Genomic DNA, 24,591 nt, shown 5'->3' on the forward strand with positions numbered 1-24,591 from the left:
CCACCAACAGTGCAGGAGGGTTCCCCTTTCCTCCATATCCTCTCCAACATCTCATTTCCTTTGTTGTTGATTTTAGCCATTCTGACTGGTGTGAGGTTGTATCTCATTGTGGTTTTGATCTGTATTTTCCTGATGCTGAGTGATGCTAAACATCTTTTCATGTGTCTTTTGGCCATGTGTAGGTCTTCTTTGGAGAGATGTCTCTTCATGTTTTCTGACCACTTCTTGACTGGATTGTTTTTTGGATGCTGAGTTAGATAAGTTCTTTATAGATTTTGGATTCTAACCCCTTATCAGATATGTCATTTGCAAATATCTTCTCCCATTTTGTCGGTTGTCTTTTGGTTTTGTCAACTCTTTCCTTTGCTGTGCAGAAGATCTTTATCTTGATGAAGTCCCAGTAGTTCATTTTTGCTTTTGTTTCCCTTGCCTTTGGTGATGTGTCTAGCAAGAAGTTGTGCTGAGGTCAAAAAGCTCGCAGCCTGTGTTCTCCTCTAGGATTTTGATGGTTTCCAGTGTCACATTTAGGTTTTTAATGCATTAAACTCATTTCTGTGTCTGGTGTAAGAAAGTGGTCCAGTTTTATTCTGCATGTGGCTGTCCAGTTTGCCCAACACCATTTGATGAAGAGACTGTCCTTTTTCCCATTGGATATTCTTTTCCTGCTTTGGTGAAGACTAGTTGACCATCTTTTCTCATGTTTTAAATAGGCAGTTATTTATGTTCTTAGTAAGTAATGCACACACAAGATATGAAATGAGAAGTTTTTTTAAAAGGTCAGGAGTAGGGCAGCCTGGGTGGCTCAGCAGTTTAGCATGGCCTTCAGCCCAGGGCGTGATCCTGGAGACCTGGGATTGAGTCCCACATCGGACTCCCTGCATGGAGCCTGCTTCTTCCTCTGCCTGTGTCTGTGCTTCTCCGTCACTGTGTCTCTCATGAATAAATAAAATCTTTAAAAAATAAAAGGTCAGGAGTAAAAGGCCGTCCTACCCCCACTCCGGCACTGAGCATTGCCCGTGTGTCCTCTCATTGCCACTGTGGCCCTGACGGTTGGCTGTGCAGAGAGCATGCCCATGTTCCCTGTGCTCACTGAGCTGGTGTCGCCATGGGGAGAGACAGGTGACAGATGGGTATGTCAGGCGATGGTAAGAGCGGGGATGTGGTTGGTGGTGTGGGTAAGGGATAGAGCAAGAATGTGCAGCTCTTTCCATCGAGGGCTGGGGAGTGAGCAGTTTCGGCTCTGTGGCCACATGGTGCCAGTTGCCTCTGGGCCGCTCTGCAGAGGTCACCATAGATGGTGCATACATGATGCAAGGCTATGTTCCAGCCAGATATGCTCTACAGAAACCATGTCAGACCATGGCTTGTTGTGTGCTGAACCTGCAGGAGGGGCAGGTGCAGGAGATTGGCGCTGCCTTCTGAGGGGAAAGCCCTTCTGATGCGGGCACAGCGCACAGAGGCCTGGCTTGGGGAATGTGCCTATATCTGGGGAAGGGGCCCTGAGGGCAAGCATGCTTGGTGTTCTTGGGGAGCCCGCAGGAGGCCTCTCTTTGTAGCTGGAGCAGGAACCATTAGGAGCGGATGCTGGAGAGAAGCCAGGGCTGGGGCTCTGGGGATGGATTTTGTCTTGTGCTCTGAGGGAGAGAGAGGGCTCTCAGAGGGTTTTGAGCAAGAGACTACCCTGCCTTGACTGCTTGAGAAGGAGCATGCTGGCAGGTGCATGGGGTTCACGGTGAGCCCTCTGCAGCCGAGGCCCAGGGAGATGGCACTGGAGCTGGGTTGTGTGCCAGTAGAACAGACACAAGGGGTCAGATTCGATAAATCCAACAGGAAAGCATTCTCAGGGCCACAAGTGTTATGAGCTGAATGGTGGCTTCTCAAGCTGTGTCCATGTCCTTACCCCCAAATCTCCTGTAAATGGTAACTTATTTGGGAAAAGGGTCTTTGAAAGTGTGGTTAGGTTAGGTTAAGGACTGTGGTTAGATGGGATCATCATCCTGGATTTAGGGTGGGCCCTAAAGCCAATGGCACATGTCCTTATGAGGAGCATACAGAGGAGACAACAGGAAGCAGCCGTGTGAGGATGGGGATGGAAGAGACTGGAGGGACATGGCCATAAGCCCAGGAGCACCAAGAGCCACCAGGGGCTGGAAAAGGTAGGGAGGACCCTCCCCTGCAGAGCTTCCTGAGGGAGTACATCTCTGCTAACACCTTGATTTCAGACCCCTGGCTTCCAGAACCAAGAGAGAATACATTTCTGTTGTTCTGAGTGCTGGCGTATGGGGCTTTGTTACAGTGGCTCCAGAAGCTAATGCAGCCAGGGCCTCTCTCGCCCTTCCAGAGATGGTTTGTTGGCCATGCGGATGCAGGTTCAGTCTGTTTTCCTGGGTACCCACACACCACATACACTGGTCTGTACCTGTACCCAGGGTTTCCACTTAATATTGGTTGCAGATCATATTTCTGGATCTCTACACATGGCTTTTTAAGTGCTTCATGGTGTATATAGTTTTACTGCCGTCTCATAATTAAGTTGATAACCTTACAGAGGACATTTGGATAGTTCCTAGTTGTGCCGTTGCGTGTGTTGTTGCAGTGACTATTCTTTTACATTTATGTAACGTATGATAAATTCCTAAAGTGAAAATTACTGGCTCAAAAGGCATTAGTAAATATTGCCTAGTTAGTAGTTGTTGCCATGCTGCCTGCCGTCCCATTGGTACCAGTGCACATACTCTCCCAGTAGCGACACAGGTGCTGGTGCCCCATCTCCGCCCCATGCTGGTGTTTGTATGGCTTGTGAGAGCAGCAGGTACCATTGCTGCCAGGTTGTTTTACTTTGTGTCTTTGTGAGTGAGGCCGATCATCTTCACACACCAGGAGCCGTTGGTATCTCCTGTCACAGGGACTATTTGTCCTTTGGCCAAGCTTTCTTTGTGTTAGATGTTATGTTTTTAAGAACTGTTTTTGTAGTAAGGAATCAGTCCTTCATCATACGAGTAACTGATGTTTCCCCCATTTGTCATTTGACTTTATCATGTTTTCCTTTTACCATGTGAAATTTAGCCTTTCATTTTTATGTAGTCAAATATATGAACCTTCTGTGTCCTCTAAAAAGACCCTCCTTGTTTGAGTCTATATTAGAAATGTCTCCTGTGCTTACTTCTAATGCCCTGATGGTTTCATTTTGTAACTTTGTTGAGGTGGACTTTACATAGAGTAAAACGCACCCATGTTAAGTGGGCAGTTTGACTTGACATTTGGACACATTCATGAGACGACCACAGTTCGGGTGATGAGCATTTACCCCTGGAAATTCCCTGTATGGATTCCTTTGTAGATAGCTCCCCCCTCCCACTGCAGCTCAAGGCCACCACCACACGGCCTCCTGGCACTGGAGAACTGGAGTTTTCACTGTTGCCATTGTGGGCCAGATGGCTCTCTGTCATCATGCAGGAGGCCATTGTGTGCCTTTGTAGGATGTGTAGCGATTCTGCTAAACATCTGCATCTGCCTGCCAGATGTCAGTAATCGTCCCTGCAGTTGTGATAGCCAGCAGTGTCTCCAGACGTCTCACACTGGTTGAGAACCTCTGCTTACGGAACAAATCTCCCCTTTCTAGAATTTCATGTGATGGACCCATACGGGCTTTACTCCATGTGTCTAGATGTCTTCCCTCAGCAAGGGAGATTTGAGATTCATCCATAGTACTGTGTGTAGTATAGTCCTTCTATGTTGTATTGATCTATTTATATTTACCTTTTTTAAAAAAAAAAGATTTTATTTATTCATGAGACACACACAGAGAGAGAGAGAGAGAGAGAGGGGCAGAGACACAAGCAGAGGGAGAAGCAGGCTCCATGCAGGGAGCCCAACATGGGACTCGATCCAATCCCGAGTCTCCAGGATCACACCTGGACTGAAGGTGGTGCTAAACCGCTGAGCCACCTGGGCGTCCCTCCCATTGTGATTTTAATTGTGTTTCTCTGATGAATATTGGTGTTGAGCATCTTTAAAAAAAAAAAAAAAAAAGATTTGAGAGTGTGAGTGAGCAGGAGCAGGGGAGGAGGCAGAAGGTGACAATGTTAGGCAGGTTGTGAGAGTGTGGAGCCCAGTGTGGGGCTTGATCCCGGGACCCTGAGATCATGACCTAAGCCAAAACCAAGAGTCAGACACTTAATGGACTGTGCCCCCCGCCAGCCACCCCAATATCGAGCATCTTTTTGTGTGACTATTTGCATTTCTTGTGAAGTATCTGTTCCAAATATTTTCTCCATTTTTAATTTTTCTTATTATTGGAGCCTTGTACTATTGATGTTTCTTCCTGTTGCATCAGGAAATGTTTGCTTGTCATGGCAACTTATGTTGCACTTCACAGTTGCTCTGACTCTTGGGTCTGCAGAAAGGATCTATTTACTGGGCCACTGGAAAAATCATGGTTCTGAGTATTTTCTTTGGTCTTCCGGGCATATTAATATTGCTGCTGTGGGATAGGGGTGCAGGTTGAGTTGAATGACTTTGTTAGATATTCTGGACAGATTCTTTGTCCGCGATATATATTGCAAGTGTTTTTTCCTAGTCTGGCTTGCCTTTATGTTTTTTTTTTTAATTTATTTTTTATTTTTTAAAGATTTTATTTGTTCATGAGAGACACGGAGGGAGAAGCAGGCTCCATGCAGGGAGCCCAATGCAGGACTTGATCCGGGACTCCGGGATCATGCCCTGAGCCAAAAGCAGATGCTCAACTCCTGAGCCACCCAGGCATCCCTCCTTTACTTTTTTAAAAAAATTGGGGATCCCTGGGTGGCGCAGCGGTTTAGTGCCTGCCTTTGGCCCAGGGCACGATCCTGGAGACCCGGGATCGAATCCCACATCAGGCTCCCGGTGCATGGAGCCTGCTTCTCCCTCTGCCTGTGTCTCTGCCTCTCTCTCTCTCTGTGACTATCATAAATAAATAAAAATTTTTAAAAAAAATTATTTATATTTTTTAAAGATTTTATTTATTTATTCATGAGAGAGAGAGAGGCAGAGGGAGAGGCAGGCTCCATGCAGGGAGCCCGACGTGGGACTCGATCCTGGGACTCCAGAATCACACCCTGGGCCGAAGGCAGGCGCTTAACCGCTGAGCCACCCAGGGATCCCCTCCTTTACGTTTTTTTAATGCTGTATTTTGAACAGTAAAATCTTTTCATTTTAATATTTTAGTGCTTTTTCTTTAATGGTAAAGTCCATATGGACTTTAAAGTCCATAATGCAATAGCATTATGATTAAGAAAATCATGTACATACCTTACTTTTAAAATACTTTATTGCTAAAAAATGCTGTCCTTTTTCTTTAATAGTAAAGTCCATATGGACTTTAAAGTCCATAGTGCAATAGCATTATGATTAAGAAAATCATGTACATACCTTACTTTTAAAATACTTTATTGCTAAAAAATGCTATCATCTGAGCTTTTAGTGAGTCTTAAGCACTGATCACAAATCACCATAACAAATACAATAATAACAGAAAAGTTTGAAATATTGTTAGCATCACCAACATATGACACAGAGACATAAGGTGAGCAAATGCTTTTGAAAAAATGGTGTCCACTGACCTGGAGGCAAGGTTGCCATAGACCTTAATTTTGTAAAAAAACACAGTATCTGCGAAGTGCAGTAAGGCAAAGCACAATAAAACGAGGTGTGCCTATATTGGGGGATTTTCCAGCTGTTTTCTGTTACTGATTTCTTTTTATTGATTCAACTGTGGTCTAAGAGCATACTTTGTACTATTTCTATTAAATTTATTAAGATGTGTTCCATGTCTCAGAATATAGTGTATCTTGGTGAATGTTCTAAGTAGTCTGTAGATGTCCATTAGATCCAGTTGATTGGGGACGCCTTGGTGGCTCAGCAGTTGAGTGCTTACCTTCGGCCCAGGTGTGGCTTACCTTCAGGCCCTGGGGTCCCGGGATCGAGTCCCACACATCCTGCGTGGAGCCTGCTTCTTCCTCTGTCTGTGTCTCCGCCTCTGTGTGTGTGTGTATGTGTCTCTCATGAATAAATAAAATCTTTAAAAAAAAATCCAGTTGATTGATGGTACTGTGTACCCTTACAGATTTTCACTTGAATTTGTCCATTACTGGAGGAAGTATGTTGAAGTTCCCCAACTCTAACAGTGGATTCATCTATTTCTCCTTGCAATTTTATCAGTTTTTGCTTCATGTATTTTGATACTCTGTTGTTAGGCACACACACTGAGCACTGTTACGCTTCTTGGGCTAGTGCCCTTCCTGAGTCAGCTCTGCTGATTCTCTTCCTGAAGTCTACGTGTCTGACATTAATTTAGCTGTTCCAGTCTTCTTTTGATTTGTGTTAGCATGATCAATCTTTCTCCATCCCTTTACTTTTCTTCAGATCGAGGGGGAAATCACAGAACTTACAATTAACCATTTTACAGGGTACAATTCAGTGGCATTTAGTGTATTCACAATGTCGTGGAGCACTGTCAGTCTAGCTTCAAACTGTTGTTTCCCAGGAATAAACTCCATAGCCATGAGGTGGTCATTCCCTTTGCCCCTCCCTGAACTCCCTTTCCTCTCATCCCTTGGTAACCGCTAATTTGCCTTCTCGCTCTGTGCTCGTACCTATTCTGGATGTATTATGTCAGAGGAGTCCTACAACATGGGATCTTTTGTCTGGTTTCTTTCACTCAGTGTATGTTTTCAAGGTTTAGCCACGTGGCAGCTTGTGTCAGTACTTTCTTCCTTTTCGACTCTGAATAATGTTCTCTTAAATGTCTATACCACAGTTGGTCTACTTACTCTTCTGTTCAAGTGGTTTCCATCTTTGGCTATTATGAGTAATGCTTCTATAACCATCTGTGTACAAGTGTTAGTGTGGACATAGGTTTTCATTTCTCTGCATATACCATCAACCTTAACAAATAAAACAGATAAACTCATTTAGCTGGTATAATACTTATTTGGGAATAGCAAAGGAATTGGAATGCAGGACAAGCAAACTATGGTGATCCATGGGCAAGTCTGGAGAGCAAAGGAGCCTTCTTTTATAGAGAAAAAGGGGGAGTTGGGAGGGGCTGTTCAGAGCGGGAGTCCCCTGGAGGAGCGTGAGGGCTGCAGGAGTGGTGGCTTGTCTCTGCTTTTTTTTTTTTTTTCCTGTTTCTTGTTTTAAATTTAAGCCATGGTGGGCATGAAATAATATCTGATTGTGGTTTTCATTTGTATTCCCATAATGACCAGTGATATTGAGCATCTTCTCATGTGCTTGTTGGCCACTCGTATTTTTTTTTTTTTCCGCTCGTATATTTTATTTGGAGAAATGTCTTTTCAAGTCTTTTGCCTATATTTTAATTGGATTGCCTTTTTGTTGTTCTAGGAGTTTTTAATGTGTTCTGGATAGTAAACCCCTATCAGATATGTGATTAGTAAATATTTTCTTCTATTCTGTAGATTTTCTTTCTGAATTCTAGATAATGTCCTTTGATGCACAAAAGGGTTTAATTTTGATGAAGTCCAGTGCATTTTTTCTTTTGTTGTTCATGCTTTCGGTGTTGAAGACTGTATTGTCAAATCTGAGATCATGAAGATTTGCTCCTGTGTCATCTTCTAATAGTTCTATAAGTTCTGCTTTCGTATTAAATCATCGATACATTTTGAACTAATGTTTGTAAGTGGAGGTAGGCAGGGGCCCAAATTTTAGCTAGCCTAGGAAAAAACAGAAGACACAAATAAGAAATCAGAAATGAAAGCAAGGAACTTACCACCAACCTTACAAAAATGAAATGTGTTATAATACTGTGAATGGTTACTCTGCAGCAAACTAGATAACTAGGTGGAACAGACAGCTTTCTAGAAACAAAAAACTTGCTAAAACTGAGGAAGAAAGGAAATCTCAGCAGACTTCTCTTTTTTCTAGAAAACTATATTTTTTTCCTCTTCTGGTCATGGTGGAGCTGGTTCTACCTTCCTCTCCAAGAAAAGGCTCATGGCAGAGCATTTTCAGTGCCTGATTACTCTTATTTAGTAGTAGTGGATAAATGAACCTAATTTGGGCCAATTAGAGTGTATTAGTATCTCTAACAAGAAAAGAGATCAAATAATCAAAAACCTCCCAACAAAGGAGAGTTCAGAAACAGATGGCTCCACTAACACACATTCTATGAAAAATGAGAGAAGAACTAACATGAATCCTTCTCAGACTCTTCCAGAAAATGAAGAGGAGGGAACACTTCCTAGCACATTCCATGAGGCCAGCATTAGCTGGACACCCAAAGACATTACAGGAAAAGTACAGACCAAAAGCTCTTACGAATATCAATGTAGAAATCCTCGACAGAAGAGTAGCAAACTGGAAGAGCACGCTCATACACCGTGACCAAGTGGTGTGTTCTCGTGATTCTGTGTGCTCTCACTCCACGGGCATGCCTCTGGTCTCTGTGTACCCACCATTACAGACCCTCTTCCACAAGGAGGCAGAGGCCTGGGGAGTGTGCCGTCGGTGCTAATAGACATGTTGGTTTGGGGAATTAGCAGATGTGTATCATAATGTGGCCTGAGGTTGCATTTGATAGTTCTTGACGTTCATGTTATAAACTTAGTAGTGAGGTTGTGGAAAACCTCAGCTGTTGGGTTTTGTGCTTTTGTTTTCTGTTTTTTGTTTTTTGTTTTTTTGGTGAGAGAGGAGGTGGGAGGCAGGCCGTTCTTGTACTGAGACTCAAGCCATGTCTTTGTTTTCAGCCTTTCTGGAGCATACCTGCCTTATTGCTGGCACTTTATACAGCCCTTTTATGACTAACCGGAGAGTGGACACAGCCCCAGTCATTAAATGGAATTCATAATATGTATTGTTGGTAGGAAATTTAACATGAAATACAACAGACTGATGTAATTCTTTGGTTTGTCTATAATACATTTTACCTAATTGATGACATTGAAAACTATACAGTTTACCTGGGAAGAGGCCCCTGGGTGGCTCAGTGGTTGAGCGCGCCCTGCCTTCAGCTCAGGGCATGATCCCAGGGTCCTGGGATCAAGTCCCACATTGGGCTCCCCTCAGGGAGCCTGTTTCTCCCTCTGACTGTGTCTCTGCCTCTCTATATATGTCTCTCATGAATAAATAAATAAAATATTTTAAAAAAATTTACCTGGGAAAAAGGCTTGGTAGGAATAATCAATCCTAAAACCATACTCAGTGACAATTGTTACTGCTTAAAAATGATTAGAATAGGGATCCCTGGGTGGCGCAGCGGTTTGGCGCCTGCCTTTGGCCCAGGGCGTGATCCTGGAGTCCCGGGATCGAATCCCACGTCGGGCTCCCGGTGCATGGAGCCTGCTTCTCCCTCTGCTTATGTCTCTGCCTCTCTCTCTCTCTCTCTCTCTCTGTGTGTGTGTGTGTGTGTGTGTGTGTGACTATCATAAATAAATAAAAATTTTAAAAAAATGATTAGAATATCTTCATGAGATATCAGGAAAAAATGGCTCCAGAGAGAATCCACAATGGCAAAAGTTCTGACTGATAAAATTATACATGAAACCCACCTCCCCAGACGTTTTTCCCAAGCGTCTACAGTCTCTAACACTGATGAAAGGTCTTTTAGAAAAACAATAAAATACTTTGTTCAGAAAATTGAGCAGGGAATTATAAGGACTTAGTGAAAGTCACTCCAGAAAATACTTTTTCATGAGGAGAGGACTTAATACAGTGCTAATTAATGTAGTTTAAATTCACACACACTGTCAAAATGCTGTCCAAGTGGCAGGGTGCACGTTGCCGAGTCCTGGCGGCTGGGAGCTGAGCTCATCTCCAACTGCTGCCCCTTCCTCCTCTCGCCACCAGGTGGCTTGCTTCTGTCCCTCTGTGCTCTTCACACCGTGCACTCCTGCTTCAGCCACTGTGGGTCCAGGGGGCTCTCCAGGTCCAACCTGGGGAATGCCTTTGGTCCTCCTGCTCAGCCTCACAGCCTGGAGCCCACCCCTGCGGGGATCTTTCTTATAATCTGAAGAATTCATGTATTTGCACATTTCTCTCCTTGCACACACTCTTCTGCTTGGACTAACTGCTGCCCCTGCTTGCCTCCTAGAAATCTTCCCCTTCCTCTGTACACTGCTACCCCCAAAGGCATCCCTTCTGCTTGCTAGGCTGTCCACAAATCTCTGGAAGGAAAGGAGTATCTCTTTTCCTGTGATCCTCACATTTGTTTACGCCACCAGAATTAGTAGTTCATTTATGCTGCATTTTTGGATGGCTTTTTATGGGTTATAGTTAAATGCCCCAGCTCCTGAGTTAAGTGCTAAGCTGCCTAAGAGGAGTTTTCACATTGTATTATAGGTTTCTTGAGGGTCAGATCTGTGTTTTATTCACTTCTGAAATATCTGACACCTAGATGATCATACAGTTTGAATAGAACCCACACCAGCTTGGGGAGGGGCCTGTCTGCAGGAGGGCCTGTCCTTGACTGTCAGGAGAGCAGAGGCATCCAGGGACACACAACAGGGAGGCGGTCTTCTGTATCCCAGGCCCTCTGACCTGGACGGCCTGTGGCTCTGGTGTACTTCCCTCAAGGCAGTTGGCAGAGCCACCTTGTCCTGTCTCAGGGCTTATTGCTCCTGGAGGGTCAGAGAGAGAGAGACTGAGATTTACGAGTAGCTTGTTCATGTAGGATGGATCACAGAGTCATGGCAGTTCACAGTGAAGGGCAAAAGTAAACCATTAGCAGTGTAAATGTTAGGGAGTTTTCTACACAGTTGAGCACCTACTGATCTCAGGTGCAGGGCGCTAGAGCTAAAATAGAAATGAGGCTTTCCGCCTCGAAGAACCCACCATATACTGGGGAGACAGAGCCTTGAGAAAAGTCCAGTGAGGTTACAGTGTGGCAGGAACTCTCGACTGGAGGAGGTGGGCTTTGAGGGTGTGTCTGCTTCCCTCCCCTCCTCCTCTTCCTTCTCTCTAATCCCTTCTCCTTCCTCCATCTCCTTACCCTCTTCCCTGTTTCAGTTGAAACCAGAGTGTCTGGAGCCACAGTGCTGCCCAGGGAAGCAGGGACAGGAGGAGCAGAGGGGCCTGGTGGACATTGGGGTCATTGGTTCTGGCCTCAGCCCTGCCCCCTGTGGTTCCATGATCTGCCTCAGGAGCTCATCATGTGCTGCACCAGGGTGGGTTCCTTTGTGAAACAGAGTCAGCAGATAGCAGCCAGGCAGACCTGAGTGAGGCTCTTCTGGCTTCAGGGTGAAGAGCAGCAGAACCAGCAGGGGCAGAAGGGGAGGAGACCTGTCCCCTAGACGGAAAGCCCGCCGCTTCTCTCTCTGGCAGGTGGATATATTCGGGAATAACAGAATTGCCATCCAGGACCAGCGGCAGGAAAACCACCCACAAGTCCTGAGAACAAAGCAGAGGAGGCTCTTTTATAGGGGGCAGGTGGGGGTGTTATAAACAGAAAATCCACTGAAGGAAACTGGGAGCTTGGAGTGTGGAGGTTTCTCATTGCCTGGGGCGAGACAGTCTCTCATTGGCTGGCTGGACATTGGCTAGGTCGGGACAATCTCCCATTGGCTGGGCTGTTGCCAGGGCAGGAGGAAACCTTCCTTCGCCCTGCTGGGATCCTCCAGGAGCAAGGGGCGCATCTTCCTGTGGGGTCTGCAGTGGTCAGTGAGTGGTGGGCGTTGAGCGCTCCCCCTCCCAGCCTCCTGATGCCATTCTAACTCCGAGCTAAATGAGGTCTGGTATTCCATGCCACAGTAGCAGGGCACGAAGGAGTGCTTCTGGGAGGGAGGCAAGCAGTGACCTGGCATGAATTCAGTCTGTGGGGTTAGGGAGAGAAGAGGGGATTTTCAAAACCCTGGGGGAGACCCACTCGACAGAACAAGTTACTGAGGGGCACCTGGGTGGCTCAGTTGGTTAAGCATCTGCCTTAGTCTCAGCTCATGATCTCGGGGACCTGGAATGAGTCCCACGGCAGGCTCCCCCCTGCTCAGCGAGGAGCCTGCTTCTCCCTCTGCCTCTGCGTGCTGTTCCCCTGCTTGTGTGTACTCACATACGTTTTCTCTTTGTCAAATAAATAATAAAAGAACTGGTTACTGACTAGAAATGAGTGGCGAACAGTCGTCTGGGGTGGCTTCCAGGGCTTGTTAAATAACTGGGTTAGTGGTGTCTGCAGGAGAAGAAAAAACAGAATTGGAGCAGGGGAAGCACCCGCACTGAATGAAGTGTGAGAAGCCACGGGATGTTTGGGCCAGGGAAGGGGTGAGGGTAGAGGGAGAGGTCTGGGATACAGTGGTTCACACATGGGGTCTGAACTGTTGTTTTTTTTTTTTTCCCCCACTTGTAAGCCTTGCAGATTTAAGTTTTTAGAACACTTCTGGAAATACGTCCGGTGTTGCCATCTCTGTTGCCACCATCTTGGCCACCAGCATCTCTTCCTAACTGGCTTCTCAACAGCTTCTATTCTTCCTTCCCCTGCTGCCCATTCCTTGTATTTGTGGAATAAGGATCAGATCATTACAGTGAATGTTCAAAAGCCTCTTGGGGCATAGGGTGGAGGTTCTGAAGTGTCATATTCCAGCATTATTACAGGTTTAGAGAGAAGAAAACACGATGTGGGAAACAATTGGGAATGACCCTTCATGTGGCAGCTGAGATCACGAACACAGAGAAGGACCGGAGCCCCGAATCAGAACATCCAACAAATGGGAGAGCCACGGCAAGTTGCACTTAGAGGAAACAGAATAAGGAATGGTTGTGCATTATGTACATAAAGTAATAAATATAAAGGAGGAAGAAACAGAGGGCAAATATGTTAATTACAGAGAGTGAATTTTCCCACCAAAAGACAGACTGTCAAATAGGGCTGAAAAATAAGCCTGGCTCTGTGCTGTCCACCAGAACACATCAAAGCCAGGAAGTAGAAAGTAAAGACCAGCAAAGATGCCAGAGACATGTGAACAAAAAGGAAGCAGAAGCTGTACAACTAATGTCCAGTGAGGTGACGTGGAAGGTCATGTGTGCCAGATAACAAGGAATGGAATGTCAAAGGCAGAGTCATGGTATGTTATGAATATGAGTGATGAAATGATGGAAGCAAATATCTTTTAGGGTTGCCTGGGTGGGCTCAGTCAGTGAAGCATCTTGACTCTTGATCTTAGCTCAGGTCTTGATCTCAGGATTGTGAGTTCAAGCCCCACATTGGGCTCCAGGCTGGGTGTGGAACCTACTTAAAAACAACTACTAGGAAATACAGAGAGAATTCCATAAAAATACAGTGATAATTGGTGATCCTAGTACAACTCTGCTTGCTTCTGAGAGTTCCAACTGGCCAATTAAGAGATGGGAATTGAGTAATATAGTCCATACACAGGTGATCTGTCTGTAGAATCCACCGTCCCTCAAATTGGAGAAATCCTTCCTTTTTCCTGTGTTTGTGAAATGTTCACAAGAATAGATTGACCACAAAGAAACACTTTTAAGTGAGGGGGTTTTATTTTTTTTAATTTACTTATTAATGAGATTGAGAGAGGGAGGCAGAGACACAGGAGGAGGGAGAAGCAGGCTCTGTAGGGAGCCCAACATGGGACTTGATCCTGGGTCTCCAGGATCAGGCCCTGGGCTGAAGGCGGCACTAAACCACTGAGCCACCTGGGCTGCCCAAGTGAGGGGATTTTAAAGGTCAATTTTTTTAGTCATAATCCATTAAAATTGGACATAAATAGTAAAAAAGTAGGCCCCTCCTTTCTGAATTTCAACTGCTTGGAAATTTGAAAAAGCAAACGCCCTTAGATAACTCTGGGTCAAAGAGGAAATTAAAAGAATAATTACAAACTACTGAGAAGGAAATGAAAGGGTACTAAATCCTGTGGGTTGCTCACACTAAAAGTAAAAGGAAGTATTCTTAAGCAATTAGAGAAAAACAGTTCCTTGGAAGAGAAGCATATTAAAGATAAAGAAATCAAAATAAAAAATTAGGACAAATAGATCCAAAAGCTGGTTCCATAAAAATAGATTAGCCCTTCACAAATCCTTTTTTAAATATTTTATTAATTTTTTCATGAGAGAGACAGGCAGACACACAGGCAGAGGGAGAAACAGACTTCATGCAGGAAGTCTGATGTGGGACTCGATCCTGGGACCCCAGGATCACACCCTGAGCCAAAGGCAGATGCTCAATCACTGAACGGCCTAGGTGCCCCTAGAGAGGCTTCTCTAGTAGGGAAAGCTCTTCCCAGGTTCCATCCCTGTGTGGGTCCTTGAACCTGGGCCTTTCTCTGGAATAGAATCCCTCACCTTCTCTCCCAGTAGTTCTGGGCCCATTTCTAGGTTTTTCTAGAAGGTGCCCCAGCCCTTCACAAGTCTAAGAGAAAATAAGAACTGAAACAGAATAGGCTACATGCAATAAAATCCACCGCTAAAAAGGGGTCTGGCTTCCGCTGGGTTCACAGCCTCCAGAGAACAGATCCAAGCCACCAGAGAGAATGTACCTTCCATTCATTTTACGAAGTTAGCGCTCAACTCGATGCCAGATCTGTTGAGGGTGATGTCAGCAGTAGAAAACCACACAATGCCCATTTATAAATAAAAATGGGAAAAACTAACTTATTAGCAAATGCGATCCAATGACGTTAAAAAATATAGCTGACAAAGTAAGACCTATCCCAGGAATGTAAGCGCAGCTTCATATCAAGAACAGTCAACCAAGTCCAACACAGACTCAGGGGAGTTAGATGGGTCTATTCAGCGGGTCCTGAAGAAGCAGTTCATGAGATTCCGCATCCAGTCCTCAACCAAGGGAAAACGATGCCGTAGAACAGAAGTAGGGGAAGCTCCAGGCAGCCCTTGCCTCACACGGTGCGGCAGGACCATGGGATGGCACGCGCTGGAGCTGCCGAGCGAGAACAGATGGTTTCCAGAACCTTAAAATGTTTTGTCAAAATAACAAAGACCCTCACTGCCAGTGATAATATGTAGAATGAGGAAAGAGCAAAACTATGCAGTACACTAAAATATTAGAAACATTGAGAATTGAAGTGTTTCATCCCTTTGTGAAAAACTTTTCAGTGGTGCTTGCTTGTTCATGGTGTAACCTAGGATGTGCTGCGAGCATCTTTTCGAGGCCTTTTTCAGCTGTCACTGGCCCATCTGGATCGAGATCAGCTTCCAGTGTTGCCTCTGCCCTTGGAGCCATGGGAAGCATGTCTGAGGGCTCCTTCAGTGTGAAGTCTTCACAGCGTCACTGGCTCGGGACATGGGCCTTCTCACAAGGTGGCCTCACCAGGCTCCTCTGGCTGCTCTTGTCCACGCCTCTCAGCGGCACTTTCTTCTGGGACCTCAGTGCTGTTGCATCCGAGTGAGAACTCCAGGGTTAACAATTCCCCTTCCTCTCTGCTCTCTCACCTGTGCTGGCCAAGTTCTGCTTCCAGGATGCACTTCTGTAAAATATCAAGCGTATTCGTCACGGAAGGTGGCACACTTACCAACTTCGCTGGCTGTGTGGGAACCAAGTAACACGCGTGGTGACCAGTGACCCACAGACTTTGCAAGAAGCGCCAGATGGTCACTGATCACGATGCACAGCTGTCATTTATGGAGTGATCTGCAGGCTGGAGAGCTCCCCGAAGTCTGTACCCAAGGCAGCTACTCGGTTAAGACACAGGGTAGCTGGTACTTGAACTGTGTTGTCAGGAGACCAGTTATACCTTTTTAAAAAATTATTATTATTGGATTTCAATTTGCCAACATATAGCATAACATCCAGTGCTCATCCCATCAAATGCCCCCTCAGTGCCTGTCACCCAGTCACCCCCACCCCCGCCCACCTCCCTTTCCACCCCCTTGTTCGTTTCCCAGAGTTAGGAGTCTCTCATGTTCTGTCTCCCTCTCTGATATTTCCCACGCATTTTCTATCCTTTCCCCTTTATTCCCTTTCACTATTTTTTATAGTCCCCAAATGAATGAGACCATATAATGTTTGTCCTTATCTGATTGACTTATTTCACTCAGCATAATACCCTCCAGGTCCATCCACGTTGAAGCAGATGGTGGGTATTTGTCGTTTCTAATGGCTGAGGAATATTCCATTGTATACATAGACCACATCTTATCCATCATCTTTCGATGGACACCGAAGCTCCTTCCACAGTTTGGCTATTGTGGACATTGCTGCTAGAAACATCGGGGTGCAGGTGTCCCGGCGTTTCATTGCATCTGTATCTTTGGGGTAAATCCCTAGCAGTGCAGTTGCTGGGTCGTAGGGCAGGTCTATTTTTAACTCTTTGAGGAAGGAACCTCCACACAGTTTTCCAGAGTGGCTGCACCAGTTCACATTCCCACCAACAGTGCAAGAGGGTCCCCCTTTTTCCACATCCTCTCCAATATTTGTTGTTTCCTGCCTTGTTAATTTCCCCCATTCTCACTGGTGTGAGGTGGGATCTCATTGTTTGATTTGTATTTCCCTGATGGGACCAGTTATACTTAAAAGTAATGAAAACCTTGGGGCACGTGGGTGGCTCAGTATGTTAAGCATCTGACCCTTGATTTTGGTTCAGGTCATGATCTCAGGGGGGTGAGATTGAGCCCTGCATCCACTCCATGCTGGGCATGGAGCCTGCTTGAGATTCTCTTCCCCTCCCCCTCCTCATGCACACGCATGTGCTATCTTTAGGGAAAAATAGTAATGAAAGCCAAAAATTAACATCAAACGTCCTCTTAAATAGCAGAACATTGAAACCATGTCAGTTAAAATTAGGAATATCATCACTACTGCTTAAAATGACTTGAACGTCCTAGCAAAGACAGCAAAACTCTAGAAAGATAAAATAAGCAGTACAACATTAGGCGGTAAAGCTGTTTTGCTGATACGATGTGTGGGAGTCTCTAAGACCACCTCCAGTTTTGGTCACTTACTAAAAGGACTCACAGGGCTCGTATAGTTGTTCTCTCAGCCAAGATTTATTATAGTGAAAGGACGCAGGAAAATCAGAGGGAATAGCACATGGGGTGAAGTCCAGAAAACACAGGTGCAAACCCCTCGGTCCTCTGCCACCGAAGCCGCACTGAATGTGTTTGAATTGTCACAACATCTGTGAAGTATCTATCGGGGAAGCTCATCAGAGTCTTAAGTGCTCGAGGGTTTTCTTGGAGGCTGCTCACATAGGCACCCTCTGCCCAGCATGTGCCAAAACTCCAGACTCCCAGTTTGGCCTCAACCACATTGTTTATGCCAACAGGCACAGTGAATCTAGGTAAGGCTTCTGGATACAGGCTGAAGATACAAAAGTCATTTGCCTTCTCCACTGTGGCAGTAGGAACCTATCCAATATTTTGTGGTAAAATACATTTCAGAATAAAGGTGTAAGACCCATATGAAGAAAACAGATCTTACGGAAATCCAAACATGTGAAAGCATGCTTAGGAAGATTTTACACCAGAAAACAGATCAAATAAATGTGCAAATGCGGTATAGTTCCAGTTAGAATCCAAAAAGGTATCTTTCTGGAATTGGATAAAGATATCTTAAAACTTATGAGATGAATAAATGCCCAAGGATAGAATGTCATTATAGATGTAGGGGAAACCTCATTAACCCAAATTGCAAGACCAGAAGCTATTCAAGAAGAAATGTATTTAAGCATTAAAGAGCTTGGTATGGCAAAGATACCAAAACCAATCAACGGATAGATTGGAAAAACATTTGTGAGGTAGGTGACAAAGAATTAATACATACTGTGAAGAAACTTTAAAAATAATCAAATGGAAAAACAGGACAATTTTACTTGAATAGATAATCCAGGAGAGAGCAAATCCCAATGGCCAAGACACATGGAGCTGCCCAGATTCCTTAGTGGTAGGGGAAGTAGACATAAGCTCTGTGCCCAGAGACCGGCTGGCAAGGTTCTCAGAAGAGCTGGGTCACTTGTTGGGGCAGTGGAAGGAAAAATATTTAGACCATACCGGTAAAATATGAAGTGTTGTAGCTTCTCTGGAAATCAGCCTGGCAATGTGGAAATTGGGAACAGGCCCCCACTTGGACTTCCCAGTGTCCCAGCAGAATTCCCACCCAGGAGGAGTGGATACCCGCGGCGGAGAGGGGACAACCATGGGAGACATCCAGGGGGCGTGTGCCGCCAAGAGAAGAACGGAGGGGGAGGGCATTTCCGCAAGCTGAGACCAGCGGGAGAAGAGGCAGGATTGTGTGTAATCCCTCATTTACAAAGTGAGTAATCAAAAACGCCACATAGTGTGCGTAAATGTGGGTACGTGCCTGTGCACGCCCGGGGCTGAGATGAAGAGCCCGGAGGAACGTGTGGAGGGGTACATTCTAGATGATGACCTCCGTCCGTCATCTGGGATGGGAGAGCTGGGGCGGGCCCTCCTGGGTTCTTCCTGCTGCTTTCCTGGAACACAGGCCTGACGACTGGAGCTTCAGCAGCCATCCTCAGCCGTGAGTGACCCCACGTGGGAGCCACCACACCAGTGGCAGGCCCCGGCTTCCTGTCCTCCGTGGGGCCACCCCACTGACCGCCTACCTTCAGGCTGCTTTTACATGAGGGTGAAATTAGCTTTTTAAAGCCTCTCAGTTTTGGTTTGTGTCATGACTAGCGAGACAGGATTCCTGTTTGACACAGTTTGTACCGAAAACACTTAAAAAGTAAAAGAATTCCACACCAAAGTGCTAAGCTGCAGGAGTGTTAAAAATCACGAGACGAGGGATCCCTGGGTGGCACAGGGGTTTGGCGTCTGCCTTTGGCCCAGGGCGCGATCCTGGAGACTCGGGATCGAATCCCACATCAGGCTCCCGGTGCATGGAGCCTGCTTCTCCCTCTGCCTGTGTCTCTGCCTCTCTCTCTCACTGTGTGCCTATCATAAATAAATAAAATTAAATTAAAAAAAAAATCACGAGACGAGCCCAAGCCCGGTGGATGTAGCCTCGCTCAGTCCCGGGTTCACGTGGCCGTGAGCTGCTGCCTGGACCCGGGGTAGCTGCTCCGGGGGGGCGGGGCCGCCTGCAGGAACCTGAGGGACGCGCAGCTGGCCCAGGGGCAGGTAGGGACCCCGCGGGGGAAGCAGAGCTGAAAGCGGTGCCCTGCCGGGAGGTGTCTTCTACGTCATTCCTGCTTCCTCCCGGCTTGGTCACAACAGTGACTTCAGATCATCAGCTTGAAAAGACTTTTTTTTTAAAGCCAAAGTAATGTCACCCTATCCTCAGAGAAGTGGCCTGATGATGGAAGACAAGGGGCCAGGCTGGGGGACGTTAAGGAGGCTGTGCTTCGGAGGCCCGGCTTCCCTCCCGCACGTGTCCTTGCTCCGGGTGCAGGGGTGCCCAGCCCCCAGGCCGCAGCCGCCAGCTGGAATTCGGAGGACAAACGGCAAGTGAACTTGCACCGACTTGTGGGGGAGCCTATTTATAAGCGACTTGGAGAGAGAGCCAGGTGCGGTTGCTCGGTTGCTCGGGGTCACCTCACTTGACGTCACGACCTCACACCCAGGCGCACCAGCCTTTCCGCGTGCCCCCACGGCTTTCGCCTGGCTCGCAATCGGAGGTGCCTTTCCCCTCTTTGGATTGTGTGGGTCTAATTAAGTACAGGCCAGGGCGCCGGCCTGCGTGACGGCGGGGGGCATTTGGGTGGGTTCACACGCGCGGCCCCACATGGCACCCCCGCCCTGACCTGCCTCCCTGGGGAGGGGCTGTGACTTGTGCAGGTCGGTAGAGACGCAGCCTGCCGCGTGCCCTCTGTCAGGCTGCTCTGGCTGCGGGTAAGCCTCGCAGGGCCATCCCTGTGTTGTATCCACTCAGGATTTGTTCTTTTATTCTCCGTCGCATAAACACACCGACTTGCCTGGGTGGCTCCGTCGGTGAAGCGTCTGCCTTCGGCTCGGGTCATGATCCCAGGGTCCTGGTGTCCAGCCCCTGCTCAGCGGGGAGTCTGCTTCTCCCTCTCCTCCTGGCTCATGCTCTCTCGTGTGCACTCTGTCTCTCTCAAAAAAGTAAAAGCTTTATTTTTTTTTTAATTTTTTTATTTATGATAGTCACAGAGAGAGAGAGAGAGAGAGAGAGAGAGAGGCAGAGACACAGGCAGAGGGAGAAGCAGGCTCCATGCACTGGGATCCCGACGTGGGATTCGATCCCAGGTCTCCAGGATTGGGCCCTGGGCCAAAGGCAGGCGCCAAACCACTGCACCACCCAGGGATCCCAAAATAAATAAATAAATATGCCGATTTCTTGATCCATCCTCCGACTGGTGAGCATGAGCACGGTGTTCAGGTTGGGCCCGTTAGGAATACAGCCACTGTGTGAGTCTTCATACAGGCCTGTTTCATTTCTCGATTTCTCCGGGAGCAGAGGTATCCCCAGGTCGTGCAGGGGCCGGTGGTCTAACGTAAGAAACTATCACAATTTCCAAAGTGTAACACACACTCCCTCTGCCTCTCGGCCCCTGACCCTCCACCCCCTTCTCTGCCGTGGCCCTAGAGTCAGACACCCCCCTTCCCCAGCAGGTGCGGTGCCAGGCCCTGCTGGCAGAGGGCCCTGGGGGGCACTGAAGAGGAGGGGGCGGCTGGGGCGCAGGGGGCTTCCCCACACCACTCTCCAGGAACGGATTCCATCCAGCTCACGGACCCCAGCCTGCACACCTCTGGCCGCCCAGCGCCACCGCACACTCGCTCCCCAGAGCTCTGAGCCTCGTTGTGGGGTGGCAGAGGGGCTGCCACGTGCCTTCCTGGGGTGCTGTCCTCTGCTTGTGTTCACCCTGGCGGTAGCCAGTCCTCTCTGTCGGCCGCTCTGCAGGCAGCAGTTTGCCCGGTGAGTGTCTGTGCAGGTCTCATGGACCCTTTGGCGGCCTCGTTTGTGTTTTTTTACTGAGTTGTAGGAGTTGCCTATCCCATTTGTCTTGTTTATTAAAGTCCTTTTATGAATATTGTCTTTTTAAAAAAATTTTATATATTTATTCATGAGAGGCAGAGAGAGAGAGAGAGGCAGAAACACAGGCAGAGGGAGAAGCAGTCTCCATGCAGGGAGCCTGATGTGGGACTCGATCCTGGGACCCCAGGATCACGCCCTGGGCTGAAGGCAGGTGCCAAACCGCTGCGCCACCCAGGGATCCCCCTGAATGTGTCTCTTAATCTGTCTCTGTCTGTTCATCTTATTGTGGTTAACACACACACAATTTCCCATTTTACCCATTTTTCAGTGTTAAGTACATTCACAGCGTCGGGGAAACAGCTGCAGAGCTTTGCCATCCTGCGAGTCAGGAACTCTGTCCCCACCGAACACTCCCCCTTCCCCTGCCCACGTTCTCCGTCCTGATTTCGACGACACTGTGTCCCTCAGACCGTCCTGTTCTGTCCCTCTTTCTGGTGACTGGTTGGTTTACTTCATGCAGCCCGGTGTCCTCGAGGTCCGTCCGCGCCGTAGCCGTGCAGGATTTGCTCCCTCCTATGGCTGAGTGGTGCTGCGCCGTGTGGATCGTGGATCGTTTATCCCTCAGCCACGGGCACCCGGGTCGCTTCCACCTCCTGGCCCTTGTGGGTAGTGCTGCTCTGAGCAGGTTCCTGAGCATGAGATCTGTGCAAGTAGCTCTTCAGGACACTGCTTTTTTTTTTTTAATAATAAATTTATTTTTTGTTGGTGTTCAATTTGCCAACACACAGAATAACACCCAGTGCTCATCCCGCCAAGTGCCCCCCTCAGTGTCCGTCACCCAGTCACCCCCACCCCCCGCCCTCCTCCCCTTCCACCACCCCCAGTTCATTTCCCAGAGTTAGGAGTCTTCATGTTCTTTCTCCCTTTCTGATATTTCCCACACATTTCTTCTCCCTTCCCTTCTATTCCCTTTCACTATGGGACACTGCTTTTAATCCTTTTGGAGAAATACCTAAGGTGGGCTGATAGGTAGGGTGAATCTACTAGCTCTATTTTTAATTACATGAGGAACCTCCACGCCTTTTTCCACGGCGACTGTAGCAGTTTGTGATCCCACCAACAGCACAGAAGGATTCCAGTTTCTCTATATCCTCACCAACATTTGTGGTGCCAAGTGCCCCCCTTTTTCTTTTTTTAATAGCAGCCGTCTTAGTGGGTATGAGGTCCTGCCTCATTGTGGTTTCGAGCTGCATTTCCCTGATGAGTGATGTGGAGCATCTTACCACGTTTATTGGCCATTTGTGTATAATCTTTAGAGAACTGTCCAAGTTCTTGGCCAATTTTTTGAGCTACTTGATTTTGTTGTTGTTGTTGAGTTGTAGGAATTCTTTATATGTTGTGTATATTTAGCCCCATGTCAGGTGATTGCAGGTGTTTTTCCTGATTCCGAGGGTTTTTCACTCTGTTGCTGGTACCCTCTGGCACACACAAGTCTGTGTAAGCTTGATGTCCCGCTGGCCTTGTCTTTCGTTGCCTGTCCTTGGATGTCCTCTCCAGGAAGTCACTGCCAAGTCCAGCGTCATGACGCTTCTCCCCTGTGTTTGCTTCTAGGGGTTTTGTTCTTTTGGGTCTGATTGAGGTCTCTAACCCATTTTGGGTTTCTGTGTGTGGTGGATTCATTTTTTAACTGTCATCTGATGAACAGCAGTTTGGGATTCTGATGAGTTTAGTTTATCAATTTAAAAGTTTTATGGTTCATGCCTTGTTTCTTAGCTAAGAAACTTTGCCTAACCCCAGATCACAAAAAAATCCTTCGGTGTTTTCTTTTATGAATTTTACAGTTTTAGCATTTATGTTTGGGCTTACGACCCATATCAAATCCACTTTTCTGTGCAGTGAGAAATGGGCAAGGTTATTTTCTCCATGTGAGCATCTGGTTCAATAGCTGTGGAAGTCCCTGTCCTGTGGGATGGTGCGGGCACTGTGCCACACGCCCATCGGGCTCCCTCAGGAGTGACAGATGTTCCCCCTCCAGCTGCCGGGGCTGCTGGAAGATGCCCTCAGTGGGCAGTTGACTAGGGATGTTCATTGCAGAAAAAGTTATCTCCCACCCCCCCGCACACCCCCGATCACACGTGCTCCAGGGGAATTGTGCACCCAGTAGCTGATCGACAGGGGTTTGGAAGACACCTTCATCCTGACTCTAGACGTCGTCCCTGAGACCCCAGGGCCAGCTGAGAACTTCTGGGAGTGGACTGCAAGCCACCCTCCTCTGTCCTCTACAGGCTGCATCCCAAGAGCACTTCCTAATGGACGCGCCGGGTGCCGCGGGCTGGCACAGCCCTGGCTGGCACGGCCCCGGGGTGGGAGACCTGGCCCGCCACGGGCATCCCCCATCAGGCTGGCGACGCCCGAGATTCCGTCCTGTTCCACTGATCCATCCGAGGGCTCTGCTGTGCCTCACTGCGTGACCGAGCCGGCCATGTGTCAGCGGCAAACCTGAGTGTGGACGGCAGGGGGTTGACTCCTGGGAGACGAGAGGGAGAGCGGCTCAGTATGCTCGGCCCCCCGTCACACGCGTGTCACTCTCCGTGAGGCCAGGCCCACGTGTCGTCTCGGCGCTGACCCTCTTTCTGCGGGCTGGGCCTCGGCACTGGGCAGCTGGGCCTAGCTGGAGAGGCAGGCGTCCGTGAGAGTGGAATAACCGCAGACGCGCCAGGCTTGTCCAGGGGGTGTCTTCTCGAAGCCTGGAGCAGTTCGGGACCCGGGGACACTGAGTCTTCGGGCGCTGTGGAGGGGCGGGGGGCCGTGGCAGGCCTCTGTGGCCCTCTGCGTGACGGGCTCAGATCGGATCTTCGCCCCCAGGACCTGCCCGGGTGTCCGGTGCCCTGCGTTCCCTGCGAGCCTCGGGTTCCCCCCCAGCCCGGTCCCCGCCAGCCTGCATCCAGACGGCAGCCGTGGCGGCCCGCGTGGTGTCCTCGCGCCCTGGCTGGGCCTCGGGCCCTCCGTCGGGCCAACGGGCGTATCCTCGAGCGCCTCTGTGCGGAGTTTGCACGGTGCCTCTGCCGGGGCCTGGTGGGCGGTGTGAACGGCATGAACGGCGTGAACAGGAGGCGCTGGGCGCGTGTCTCGGAGGATCGAGGGGCGTCCTTCCCACCGCCCAGCCCCGTCGGCAGCACCTACACAGCGGCACCCAGTGTGCTGGGGGTGGGTGTGCCTTCAGCGCCTGCGGCTGCCGTTCACGCAGACCTGGCTCCGCCGGAGCTGCTGGGCTCTCGGGTCGCGGCTGAGACCACGGAGGCCCCCGCCCCTGATCCCAAGGTGGAGGTGATGCCGGGGAATGGAATCTAGCTCCCATGAGTGGCTCAAGGACACAGACCGAGTATGAGGGGCTCCCTTGAACCCCCACTTTCCTTGTTACCCACAGCGTGGCCACTGGGGTCCTGCCCACTGGTCCTCTCTGGCCTCTCCCCCGCACAGTATGAAAGTGAGTGGGCATTACTATTCCTGTAAAACTTGGTTACAAAAACAGGTGGGCCAGATTTGGCCCTAGTCACAGGTTGGGCCTCTGGTCTAGACAGCACGGACCCCGAGTTTCTGAGTCAGGAGGCCTGGGGAAGGGCCCAGGGGTCTGCATTTCCTGCGGGTTCCAGTGAGAACCGTAGCAGACCCAGGAGTGAGGCAGCCGGGCTGTGCAGCAGGACCTCAGGACCACTGGGGAGCTTTCCAGTCCTGCTCTG

This window comes from Vulpes vulpes, chromosome 6 (assembly GCF_048418805.1).
Source record: "Vulpes vulpes isolate BD-2025 chromosome 6, VulVul3, whole genome shotgun sequence".
Classification (NCBI taxonomy): domain Eukaryota; kingdom Metazoa; phylum Chordata; class Mammalia; order Carnivora; family Canidae; genus Vulpes; species Vulpes vulpes.